This window comes from Ricinus communis, chromosome 1 (genome assembly GCF_019578655.1).
Source record: "Ricinus communis isolate WT05 ecotype wild-type chromosome 1, ASM1957865v1, whole genome shotgun sequence".
NCBI classification, from domain to species: domain Eukaryota; kingdom Viridiplantae; phylum Streptophyta; class Magnoliopsida; order Malpighiales; family Euphorbiaceae; genus Ricinus; species Ricinus communis.
In genome coordinates, this window is record NC_063256.1 from 29,009,588 (window position 1) to 29,022,552 (window position 12,965).

The window sequence follows — 12,965 nt, forward strand, 5'->3', positions numbered from 1 at the left end:
TTTACAACCTTTGACTTTGAACTTTGATTATGCCAATCTCTTATTCAATTTATGTGATGATTCAATTGATAAGTTTGGGAATCAATTGCAAATTTTAGCCACTTCAAACATGAGTTTTTGAACCAAAATTTGAGCATCCATTGCACATTATGCTCATGATTTTTCTTATTTGAGTGTGCGCTGTACTTAATTTTATTTCTAGAACTTGCTCTATAATGCATGTTGAGGTTACATGAATTTTTGAATATCATTAGATGATTTAGCAACTTAGAAATTCACCACATTTGGCCAAAAGCCTACCCTTTGTTTCCATTAGTTAGCCATTTTTTAGCCTTAACCTTTTCTTCATGATTTACACCTAATCACTACACATACACCATTCTATACATCTATCTTTCCTTTCACCTTGTATACTGAGTAATTATGTGTTATGCTTCTTCATTTATGGAATCATAGTGCCTAACTTTGTTATAAATTCACTTAGTCTTTTTAGTTATTCTTTGATGGTCCCTTCAATCCAAATTGGATAACTATTCTCATTATTTGCGTCACTAATCACGCAGTCCCTATATAAGCTGCTGTAATATATATACATATTATTTATAAAAAATATAAAAAAATAAAAGAAGAACAAGAAGAAAAAGAAAAAAAAAAGAAAAAAAATTTCTGACTTATTTTTTAGCTCTTAGCTCTTCTGAATTTAATTCTTGTGAGCATCCTTTAGTTTAAATAAGGCTTAGTGAGTCTTTTTATTGTTTTGGCACTCAGCTCCTGATTTTAAATAAGTGCATGATTTTTCAATATACTTTACACTTCTATCCAAATATTCTTACCTTTACCTCAGCCACATTTCAACCCTTGTAAAGACCCTTTGATTTTGGTATTCATTTATTCGCGGTAGCAAAGATAAGATTGATGAGCAAGCTTATGGTAAACAGGTTGTGTGCAGCTATGTTGAGGGAATTTCTTATTTACCTGTAAACACTGTGAGTGATTTTAGACATTCCTGTGAGGCAATGGTTCTTAGTCTTTAATGCTGAATTGTTATATAAGTTGTACTTCGAGATGGTATTGTTATAGTTTTTCTTTAAAGGTGTATAACTTGTTAGTTACTTGAGTTTCATTCTTTATATGTTGAATAAGGTTGAGTTGTGAACTTTAGCATGAATTTTGAGGGGTGATTGTTGCTTGTGCATGCATTGAGTCATTGATTGCTTGAGGACAAGCAAAAGCTTAACTGTGGGGTGATTTGATGTGCATCATTTTATACATGTTTATATGCCCAATTGTTTATTCTTTTTTGCATAGTTATTTTATTTTATGCCAGAACCACCTGTGTTTTGGTTCCTTTCACGTTTCAAGTCATTATCGAGGGACATTATCAGTAACCGAGGGAAATACGAGCAATTACGAACCAGAATCCATCAAAATTGAGCAAAGACTAGCATTCCAAGGTTGAGCACGACCTGGACTCTAGCCGTGCTGAACCATCAATACATGACCTTCAAGAGTGCCATTTTGGCACGGTTTCCGAAGCCACCACGGCCTCCACCACGGCTCGTGGTGGCTCAACACCGGCGGGGGCACGGCTAGGAAGAAGCCATAAGTTACGGGATGCGGAGGTCTAGCACGGCCTGAACTCCACTCGTGCTGATCAGCACGAGCTTAACCACAACCGTGCTAAGAGATTTATATAGGCAAATACGATTTATTGAATTAGCGTTTGATTTTCTCACTTGATTTCACATATACAAGCATAAGCCATCTCTTCCTAGACTTCAATACTCGACTTTAGAAGACCATTTCATCTATTGAAGGAAAGATTGCATTAGTTTTAATATCAAATTGAAGATCAATAGGAGATTTGGGGCATTCAAGAGGCAAATTAGGGTTCATCATTCGGAATTGGGAATTTAGGGTTTTTCATCCAACTTGAAGAACAAGGGTGTACATGCCTTCAATTTACTTTTCTGAATTTGTTCTTTACTTTGTGTTGCTTATTAGTATGAGTAACTAAATTTGTCAAACCCATTGGGGTTCCTATATTGTTGGATTAATTTTAATGCTTGTGAGATTTTGATTATCAATGCTTGTCTTTTCTTGCTTTCATTATTAATGAGAAACCACATTATTCATGAGACGTTGTGAGTTGTGGTATTTAGATTGCTTTATGTAATTGAGAAATTCATTTAGTAATTGGAAATTTGAATAGCAAGAACTGGTTAATGCTCACTTAGAGATAAGGGTAATTGACTAGCCGGATTAAGAATTAATAAAGATTAATAGAGGCGGGTTAAAGCTTAATGCTAATTTAATAATCGATCATTAGGAAGAGATTCCAACTTTAGGTCATTAGGTTTAGGAATTCGGTTATCTTGAGAGGGAAACCGAATTCAGTTAAGAATTCGTCCATAGGTAATTGCAATTGGTAATCAATATAATCTCTATCTTCACTAAAATCCAACTAGCTTAGATCCCCTTAGGTTTGCTTTTTTCCTTTGGTTGTTTTACTAAATCCTTTCAGACTATCCGACACTTAGTTAACCGCTTGTTTATATTTAATCATAGCATAGTAACTTAATTGATTTTGTTAAGGTTAGATAGTTCTTTCTTCAAGTGACACTTGAATAGTTGTTTCATCAAGTACACTTGAATAGCTTCATTTAACTTATCATGAAAGTCTAAGACTTCTTCATCTAAGTTTTCTTCAATTTTTTCTAATGTTAAAGCAAATTCTAACTTATCATCCATATCCTGTAAATATGTCTCATAGACAAAATAATCTATACAATTAACATATGAACATTCATCAATTGAAGTGCTAAGAGATAGAGTTAGAGAATCAAACACTTTAAATTCAACAGTCTCTCCCAAGACTGTCATAGTCAGCTTCCCATTGTGCACATCAATAACTGTTTTGGTAGTTGCCATGAAAGGTCTACCGAGGAGTATTGTTTGCTCCTTGTCCCTTGATGGTGTATTTTTCATGTCAAGAACCATAAAGTCAGCAGGGATTATCAGTTTTCCTACCTGAATTAGCAAATCCTCCACTATGCCTCTTGGATACTTAATCAACTTATCAGCCAGTTGTAAAGACATGGTAGTTAGTTTCAATTCTCCTAAGCCAAGATGTGCATATATCAAATATGGCATTATATTGATGCTTGCTCCCAAATCCAACATAGCTTTGGCAACTTTTTTATCCCCCATTGTAATATCAACGATAAAGCTCCCAAGATCTTTCATCTTAGGGGGTAATTGTTATTGGAGAACGACACTTGTTGTTTCAAATACCATAACTTTTTCATTATTTCCATATCTCCTTTAGTTGAAATTAAATTCTTTGAAGAATTTAGCATAAGCTGGCATACTCCTAATAACATCCAAAAAAGAAAAATTAATATTAACTTTAGAAAGCATATCAAAAATCTTAAAGAATTGCTTATCTTGTTTGCTTTCTTTCAATCTATTAGGGAATGGAATAGGAGGCTTATAAGGGCCAGCTGCCTTATGAAACTCAGGTCCTGAAAATGCCTCCTTATCTTTCTTCTTTTGCCTAAGATTGGGCTCCACTCTTCCTTGTTTTTGTATACCTCCTTCAGTTATTTCTACATCAAATAGTCCATCTTTTTTACTTGTATAAGAAGAATTTATTTTTCAATTAAGTTTTCAACATTATTATCAAAAAAACTCACCATCCTTAAGAATAGTGATTGTTTTAGCTTGCTCAGGTTGATTTGGCAATTTTCTTTTTCTGTTTTCTCGTATAGCTTCAGCAATTTGCGCAATTTGAGTTCCAATCACTTTATTGAAGCTTCTATGGAATCAATTTTCATTTTGTTCCTCTCCATTCTATCATGGATAGCTTTCATAAAAGATTAGAGTGTTTCCTCCAAACTTTTTTTGAGGGGCTTGTCCATGATTTGGGAATAAAGGGTTTTGATTCCTTGGGTATTGAGGCTCTTGATTTTGATACTAGGGCTTATTTTAGTTTTTCAGTCTTTGTGGTGGGTTGTGATCATTATTTCTCCAAAAAAAATTTGGATGGTTTCTCCAACTTGGGTTATATATGTTAGAGTATGAATTATTTCTAGGTTCCCTAGGCTGATAAGATTCCATCAAATTAACCTGTTCATAATTATTTCCTGCATAAGTCTCATAAGATGAGCAAACATTAGCACCATGACCATAAACACCACATATACCATATACCTCATTGCTTGGTACATTCTTAGTTGAAGTAAGTATCTTAACTTGTTTAGTTAATTCAGCTATTTGCATAGCCATCTCATTATTAGACACAAGTTTATTCACTCGTACTCTTTTTGTTCTCACACTCTTTCATTGTGAATTGGCTCTTAACATCTCAAAGATATCATAAACCTCATTAGTAGTTTTTTTCTAACATAGCATCCCCAGCTGCATTATCAACCATACATTTATATTGTTGTGTTAAACCATCATATGATTGGTTGGTCACAGGATGTGGGTATCCATGATGTGGGCATTGCACTAAAAGTGATTCGAAGTGATCCCATGCTTCATGAAAGGATTCAATATCCTTTTGATAAAATTTGAAAATTTTAGCCCTTAATTCTTTGGTCTTCTGATGTGAGTAAAATATACTTATAAATTTTTGATAAACTTCATCCCAGGTTCTCAAAGAATTAGGAGGCAAGGTCATTAACCAAGCCTTTGCTTTCTCTTTTAATGAGTAAGGAAAATATCTCATCCTTATTTGGTCTTCATTTAGTCTAGATAATGGAAATGTATGAACTATGGCATAAAATTTCCTAATAGATGCTAATATATCTTCACTAGGCAATATCATAGAATGAAGGAAGCATATTAAATGAATGTTCTTAAGTTCATAATTCCTAGATGCATCACCTAGAACCATGCATAAAGTAGTATTACCAATTATAGGACGAGCATAATCCTTCATAGCCATTTGCCTTTGAGCTGCAACTTCTCTTTGGTCATTAGCCATTATTTCAACCTCTTCTTCAAATCCTTGTTCTAACTTTTTTCAAATTCTTCTTCTCTTGGAGGTACTGATGTGCGTAGAATACACACATCTAAATGGGGTTTTTAAGGTTGATTTTATGTACATTTGGATGTGAATTGCCCCAACACTCACCCTATGCATCTGTTTATGTGTATTAGGTCCAAAAGAAGCCAAAGAGTGATAAAGGGAAGAACTGGAGCAGAATTGGACGTCAAAGTTGCCGAAACAAGTCGAGTTTGCGAATAAGGAAGCTAAAAACAACCGTGTTAGTTTTAACACTGGCTTTGTTCCCAACACGGGCACCAAAACGGCCGTCTTGGGTGCATTTGACAACAGGAAAAAGATGCATTAAAGAGCAAGACCACAAAGAGTAACACGGGCATCAACACTAGGCCGTGTTCCCAACACGGGCATCAACAGCAGGACGTGTTCCCAACACGGGCATCAACACAGCCATGTCCACAGTAGCTGGACGAATTAATTAAAAGAAAGAAAAGAGGGAAACGCGATCCAAGTAGGGTTAGGACGTCCCAAACTCATTTCTTTCTCTCTCTAAGGGTTTTTTGAGCTGAAACCAAGGAAAAAGGAGACTTGGACTAAGGTTTCAATTGGATTCCCTTCAAAGATTGAAGATTAGGCGAGGTTTGTTGATTGGTTTTAATTCAAGCAAGAGAAACAAGAATCGATTCAAGATTGAGCAAGAGGAATTAGAGCTGTTTAATCTCATCCAAGGGTGTATTTGGGTTTCTCTACCTTTACTCATTGTTGTAATTGAATTCTTGTGGGTTTTGATAATGAACATGATTAGCTAAACTTGTTAACCCATTAGGGTTCTTTATTTAGGGATTTTTGTACTTAACTTTTGAATTGAATGTACTGCTTTTCAATATTGGTTTGCAATGGAAGTGCTTATTGATTTGTTCTTCATATCTTGTTGAATGATTATTGGAATTTGAATGTTATTGAGAAAGATGTTTACATTTGGATTGTCCTTTGCAACCTAGAATTGAATTCGCCTAGAGATAGGGTGTTCGTTCTACCGAATTGAGAATTAACAACTCTCAATAGTGTTAAATGGTACATAATGCTAATTTGGATAATTAGAGTTAGGAAGAGATTTCAACCTAATTAATCTAAGTTAAGATGTTAATGTCCTTGAGAAAGGCGTTAATTGCATAGAGATTTTCCCATGGAAATTGAATTCAATAAATCAATTCCATCTTTAGTTTCCATTCCCTAGAGACAAGAATTCCTAAGGGATTATTCCTTAACTTGAATTAATCCTTCCCTAATAGCCGTAGTTAGATAACAATTAAAGTAGCTATCAGTTAATTTAGGAATTATTCATCATTCATTTTAGGCTAATATAACAGAGAACAAAGGAGTAACTCTGGGCTTTCACTTTCCCGAGGAATACGACCTTGATACTCGCCATTAGTGCCAGACTGCATCGATAGGTACACTGCCTTAGATTATAGCTGCATAGATAGCAACCATCAGGTACAAACTCACTCTCTACTTCTTGGTCTTCCTTTGCCTTTTTAACAGCTGATCTCAAGTTGTAGGGATTTTGAGCTGATGAATTACCTGATTTTATTTTTCTGCTAGGCATACAAAATCAAAGAAAAATTTCAGATTTAAAAAAAAAAATTTAAGACCAAAAATTAAAGATAAAACAAAAACAAATAAACATAAACACACAAAAATACAAGAAATAAAACTCGACAATTAATTAATATAATATTGACACAGTTTTCCAGCAATGGCGCCAAAAACTTGATGTCTCAAATTTAGTACTTGCAAGTGCACGAACCAAATGTTAGTACAGGAAAGTTCATCACAAGGTCAATCTCATAAGGAATTGTAAAGTATATACTATACAGACCAACTATCACATAAAACACCTCAAAATAAATCTAAACACTTTAATCCAATGTTTAAGAATAGTTTTAAAGTTTATAAAAGAAATTAAACAAATCAGAAAATAAATATGCAAAGGGAACAATGAATGTAAACTATATGATAAAATATCATTTAGTCTAGCTTACACTCAGTAATCCCCTTATTTCCTTTTAAGTCCAAATCTAATAAATGAGATGGTGATGTGCATTTTTCCTAAGTCACTTAAGCTAATGATACAACCTAGATTTCTTATACCAATATAAATTAAAGTAAAGATGGTGTTTCTAATACTTTTAACCTAAAGATATTCATAATAAGTATTACTATTAAATTGATATGATGGTCAATCAACAATAATAGATGAAACTAATACAGGTACAAAAATAAAGAAATCATTTATTGAACTCGTAATAAATGAGGTTCATACATAAGTAAAAAGCCAAACTAAACAGAACTTAGCCTGACATACTTAATCCAATGGCCATTGTAATTAAATAGAAAGACATAAGAAATATAAAATAAAAAATTAAAGCTTCCTCAAAATCTAGAAGTTCTTCAAGGGATGAAGAAGATTGATCCTCACTCTCCACATCCCGAAAAGCTTTTTAATCCTTAAAAGAATAATGCAAGACTAACTAACTATTGTAGAAGATCAACTGTAGAGAGTTCACAAATAGAAGAATAATAGATTGACGCCCTTTGTTTAATTGATCTCTACTTCTCGTAGAGATTCCTTTTTTAGAGTCCTTCTCTAAGCATAATACTGCTATGGCTATCCTCTTAACTATTCTAAACCAAATAAACAACTTAAAAGATAATTATCCTTAATTATATCGTAACCAATTAATTTTATCTTTGTGGACCTTGACAAATTCGGTTAAGCCTGCAACATATTTTTATTTCGAGCCTTTTTCAGCCTTAGTCCAATTAAAGCCCATTTATGTATTTTTATCTCATATTCTATCTCTTTGGCTATTATCACCTAAAATCAGATAATAAGGCTAAAGTGAGGTAATAAGCACATATTTATATATATTATGTATATAAAGCATACCAATAAATTACTGAAATGCCTTAATTATATATATATAATATGAACCTATCATAAAGATTTAATAAAATATTAATAATATTATTTGTAAAAAGTAATTTATAAATAAGGAACTTAATAATAAAATTGCATTTCACCTTTAATGATAAAATATTATTGTAGCACAATTTTAAACTATCAAATAAAAATATTATGCAACATACATAGATTCAATTTATATTAATTTATTAATTTAAATACAAATAATAAGTAATAATTATGTTTTTTAAAATAACCTTAATTAGTTAATATTGCATTAATACTTTGATCAATAAGTACACATATTAAGAAAGAAATAAATGAGAAGGATTGAATGTAAAATAATAAGTTCAATTAAAATAATAATTAAAAGAATATATTTACATTCATTTATTTGATTTGATAAGATAAATAAACTATAAATATTATTCACTTTAAATAAGATGAAAAGATTTTATACAAAAAATAAAGAAAACAATTAATTAAATTAAAAATATTATATATATGTGTGTGTATGTAAAGAACATATTATTTGAATAGTAAGAAAAAGAAAAAGAAAAGACTTTTATGAGTATTGATAAAACATAAAAAGAGAAATCTTCATTCATCTTGAAGAAGAAAGAAAACTTTAAAAAAGTCTCTAAATGAGAGTTATTTATAATCAACCATATAAGTATTATTTTTATGATTATTAGAGAATTTAAAAACAAGATGAATTAGATCTTTATGTCTTTAAAAAATGAGGAAAAGTTATGAAATATAGTCATAGTTTGGTGAATTTTTAGTTTTTAAGTGTGATTATTTCTTAATAAATCAAAATATATATTTTGTTTTGTTAGTAAAATATAATCGCGAACACGTAAACTTCATATCCTTAAAAACTGCTTGAAAAGATGGACCATTTTGGGAGACCAAATAATCTCAAATGGATTCAAGAGCGGTGCCATTGTAAAAAGCACTGAAAGAGCTTTTATAGTATGTACTTCTAGGTCCCATAACTCCTCCTAGATAAAAAGTTAGGGTCGATCAAATTCAAACAGAAAGCCACGTAGGGCCAAACCACCAAAAGGACTTGCGGAACTGTAAGAGAAGTATGCGGCTAGCTTTTCAAATCGCAGATAGGCTTTATGGTTTTGCAGGTAGTTATGCGGTCTAAATTTTAATTTTTTAAAAAAGAATGCACCTTATCCCACGTTGCTAAGTTGTAGAGAGTTGCACACATCATAACACTATAAAAGGGAGGTTGAGTGAGGTTCCAAAGCAAAAAAAATCAAAAAAAAACCATCCGAGTATTGGCAAAAACCAATAAACTTGTGATTGTCACGAGCAAACCAAGTTTATTGATATCTTTATTTCAAAATTTCCTTTCTTCATTGTAAGTCTAATAGATTTATACTTTGAAAATTTAGAGAGAGTATGCTCTGCACTTGCCAATAACTTTTGAATTTTGTGTAACATAAAGCCTAGTTTCTTCAAATCTAATTTTGGAGGATATGATCATTCTTTTGTCTTTTATTCTTCTTAAACTTTTAATAGTGAAGACTAGATCAAACCAAATTATTATTTTCATTCCGCCCAAGAAAGTAATGATGTAATCTTTTCTTGTAATTTCTTTTATTAATAAAGCATGATGTTTTTCTTTTTATTCCATGTTATCATATTTAGTCTTTCATATACATATTTACTTTTGATTATATTATATCCATAATCATACAATTTAGGCATCAATAAAAATTTAGGAATCATTAACAGTTATAGTTTTTCTTTTAGTTTGATAAGCATCATACTATACATGTTTTCATGCCCGATTGTTCACATTTTTATGCATGATTATCCCGTTTTATGCTAGAATCACCTGTCTTTTGTTTTCCTTTTCATTTCAGGTCATTTTCGAAGGACACCATCAGTAATCGAGGGAAATACGTGGGATTACGGAGCAAAATCCATCAAATTGGGCGAGAACAAGCACCCCGAGGGTTGAGCACGGCCTGGACTCTGGCCGTGCTGAATTATCAAGAGGCTATCCCCAATTGTGCCATTTCGGCACGCCTTCCATAGCCACCACGGCCTCCAGCACGGCCTGTGGTGGATCAGCACCGCCTTGGGCACGGCCTATGGTGGCTCGTACAACAGACTCTGATTCAAAGCCACTGGACTCGGCCGTCTTGAATCAACTATATAGGCGATTTTGAATTCTAATAAAAGAAAGACGATTTTTGGACTCAATTCCAAGACACACACTTAATCAAATATTTCCTATACCTCAATTGTAGACCTGGAGAGATCAATTTTCATCAATTGAAGGGGGGATTCCACTTATTCCAACATCGAATTGAAGATCAAGACAACTTTTGGGAGCATTCAAGAGGCAACTAGGGTTTGAGATTTTGAATTTGCAAATTTAGGGTTTCTCATTCAGCTTGAAAGAGAAGGGTGTACATACCTTTAATTTGTTTTTCCTTATTTTGTTCTTTAATTGCTTTGACTATGAACATGAGCTAGATCTTTTGAATCCATTAGGGTTCACCTTTGTTGATGGATTATGCTTAATTGTTAGTTTTTATAATTGTCATTCTTGCAATCTTCTTGCTATTCAGTAATAAAAGTTTGATGCAATTAATTTGAGACGTTGGATTAATTATTTATTAGGTTGTTTCTTGACATTGAGAAATGCTTGTTACAACTGGATTTTGAATAGTAAGGACTGGTAGTTAACACTTAGAGATGAGGTTGATTTACTCACGGATTAAGAACTAACAACTCTTAATAGTCTTAAATCATACTTAATGCTAATTTGTAGTAATCCGATAGGAAGAGATTCCATTAGGTTAGTGCAGGTTTAGGAATCCGGTAAGCTCGAGAGAGGCAGGGATTCAATTTAGGATTTAGGCACGGGTAAGCAAGATCGGCAATCCATAAAATTCATCTTTAGAATTCCATCACTTAGGCTCCCTTTTGGATTTATTTCTCTCTTTACAATTGTCTTTTAATTGTCCATTGTTGTCCTTCATTTACTTAATTGCACTCATAACCATTACCGGTATGTTAGAACTTTCACACCCTATTTCAGACTAGATAACATAGCAAGCAGTAGTAACTCTAGGTTCACCCGATCTCCAGGGATACGACCTTGATACTCACTAGTGCTAGGCTGCATCGGTAGGTTCACTGCCTTAGGTGTAGGTTGCATAAAGAAGCCATCAAGTTTTTGGCGTTCTTGGTACCGAACCAGAATTTGAACTAGAGTGAATTATTTTGTGTTAATTTAGTCATTATTTTTTTATTCATTTATTCTTTAATTCTATTATTATTTATTATTATATTATTTTTGTTGATCGGTGGTTGTGTGGACTTTCGGTTTCAGGGTAGTTTATGACCGGAGCTCAAACTCGAATCTTATAGAGCCTCTATCCCGATCCGAACGATCCCTCGGACTCTTAAGGAAGAGGTTGCAATTAGAAGAGGAGGAGATTGAGGTTGAGATACCTGTGGATAGACTAGACACGATGGAAAACCATGACCCCCACGCCGATGAGGATCGGGAGGACGATGTACGAGTTTGCTCGACCATCTTTGGATGGGACGAAAACTAGTATAGTCGGACTACTTTAGCGGCCAACAATTTTGAGATAAAGGCCAATGTTATCCGGATGATCCAACAAAGCGTGCAGTTTGGAGGATTGCCCAGTGAGGATCCCAATGCACATATCTCCAACTTTTGGAGATTTGTGACACATTCAAAATAAATGGAACAACTGGGATGATGCCATTCGGTGAGATTGTTTCCATTTTCCTTGAGGGACAGAGCAAAGAGATGGTTGCAATCTCTTCCACAATGACGATCACTACACCGGAAGGCGTTGGCCGAAAAATTTTTATATAAGTATTTTCCTCCGCTAAAACCGCTAAACTTAGAAATGACATATCTTCTTTTGTGCAGTTTGATGATGAAAGCATGTCGATGCATGGGAGAGATTTAAAGATCTTTTGAGATGCTGCCCACATCACGGAATTGCCGGTGTGGATGCGGGTTCGACCTTCTACAAGAAAGTTAAACCTCGCAACGAGGCGGATGGTGGATCTTTGCGGTGGGGGCGCTAAGCGAATGCGACGCCCGAGCAAGCTCGGAACTTGATAGAGGAAATGGCCATGAACAACTATCAATGGCAATCCTCTAGGAACCGACCAGGAAGACAAGGAGTGGTCGGCCAAGTGGACTCTACAGCCTTGGCGAGCTCAAGTGGAGCTTCTAGCCAAGAAGATCGACCAACTCCAGGATGCTTGGGTTCACGCAATGAACGTTGGTCATGAGTTTTGTGGTGGCCCGCATTACAAAGGCGAATCGCATCACGGAGGTATGTTTGCTTCATCTTTTATTAGTTTTCCATCTAATTCTACTATATCTTCCGATGTTGAGCGGGTTGATTATATGGGAATGCCCCAAGACAGTAGAATAACCCCTACAAAGTAATACATACAACCCTAGATGGCGCAATCACCCCAATTTCGGTTGGAGGAACAATAATGCCCAGGTCCGGCCAGTTTCCAAAGACTTCATCAACGTACCACAAAGAATAACCAACCGGTGGGCTGCACAAGCTCCTCCTCCCAAAGAAAAGAAGTCAAATTTAGAGGAGCTCATGATGAAGTTTGTGACATCTACAAACAAGATTCCAGTGATCGATAGTGCACTTAGGAATCGGCAGGCCTCGATTCGAACTTGGAGACTCAAATTGGCCAAATTTCTAAGATGCTTTCGGAGAGACCTTCAGGATCGCTCCCTAGCACTACAGAGTCAAACCCGAGGGAGCATTGCAAAGCTATCACCTTGCGTTCGAGGTAAGAATTTGACTGGTTCTTCGCCTTTAGCCGATAAGGATAATACAACCGTGCGGTCGAGCCGGCCTAAGGAAGGACCGGACCTTGAGATGGTAGAGAATGAGAGAAAGAAAGAAGGCAGGCAAAAGAGCCCTGCATGGAGTATCG

The 12,965-nt window shown here is 34.5% G+C and overlaps 2 non-coding genes across 2 annotated transcripts; one reads left to right on the forward strand and one right to left on the reverse strand.

Annotated features, from left to right (window-relative positions):
• The first annotated feature begins 4,490 nt into the window (after positions 1-4,490).
• LOC112534247 lies at positions 4,491-4,597 on the forward strand. The gene has a single exon (XR_003078548.1). It is a non-coding gene; the product is annotated as a small nucleolar RNA R71 (small nucleolar RNA).
• Positions 4,598-11,886: 7,289 nt separating this feature from the next.
• LOC125369063 lies at positions 11,887-11,992 on the reverse strand. The gene has a single exon (XR_007214556.1). It is a non-coding gene; the product is annotated as a small nucleolar RNA R71 (small nucleolar RNA).
• Between the last annotated feature and the right edge of the window lie 973 nt (positions 11,993-12,965).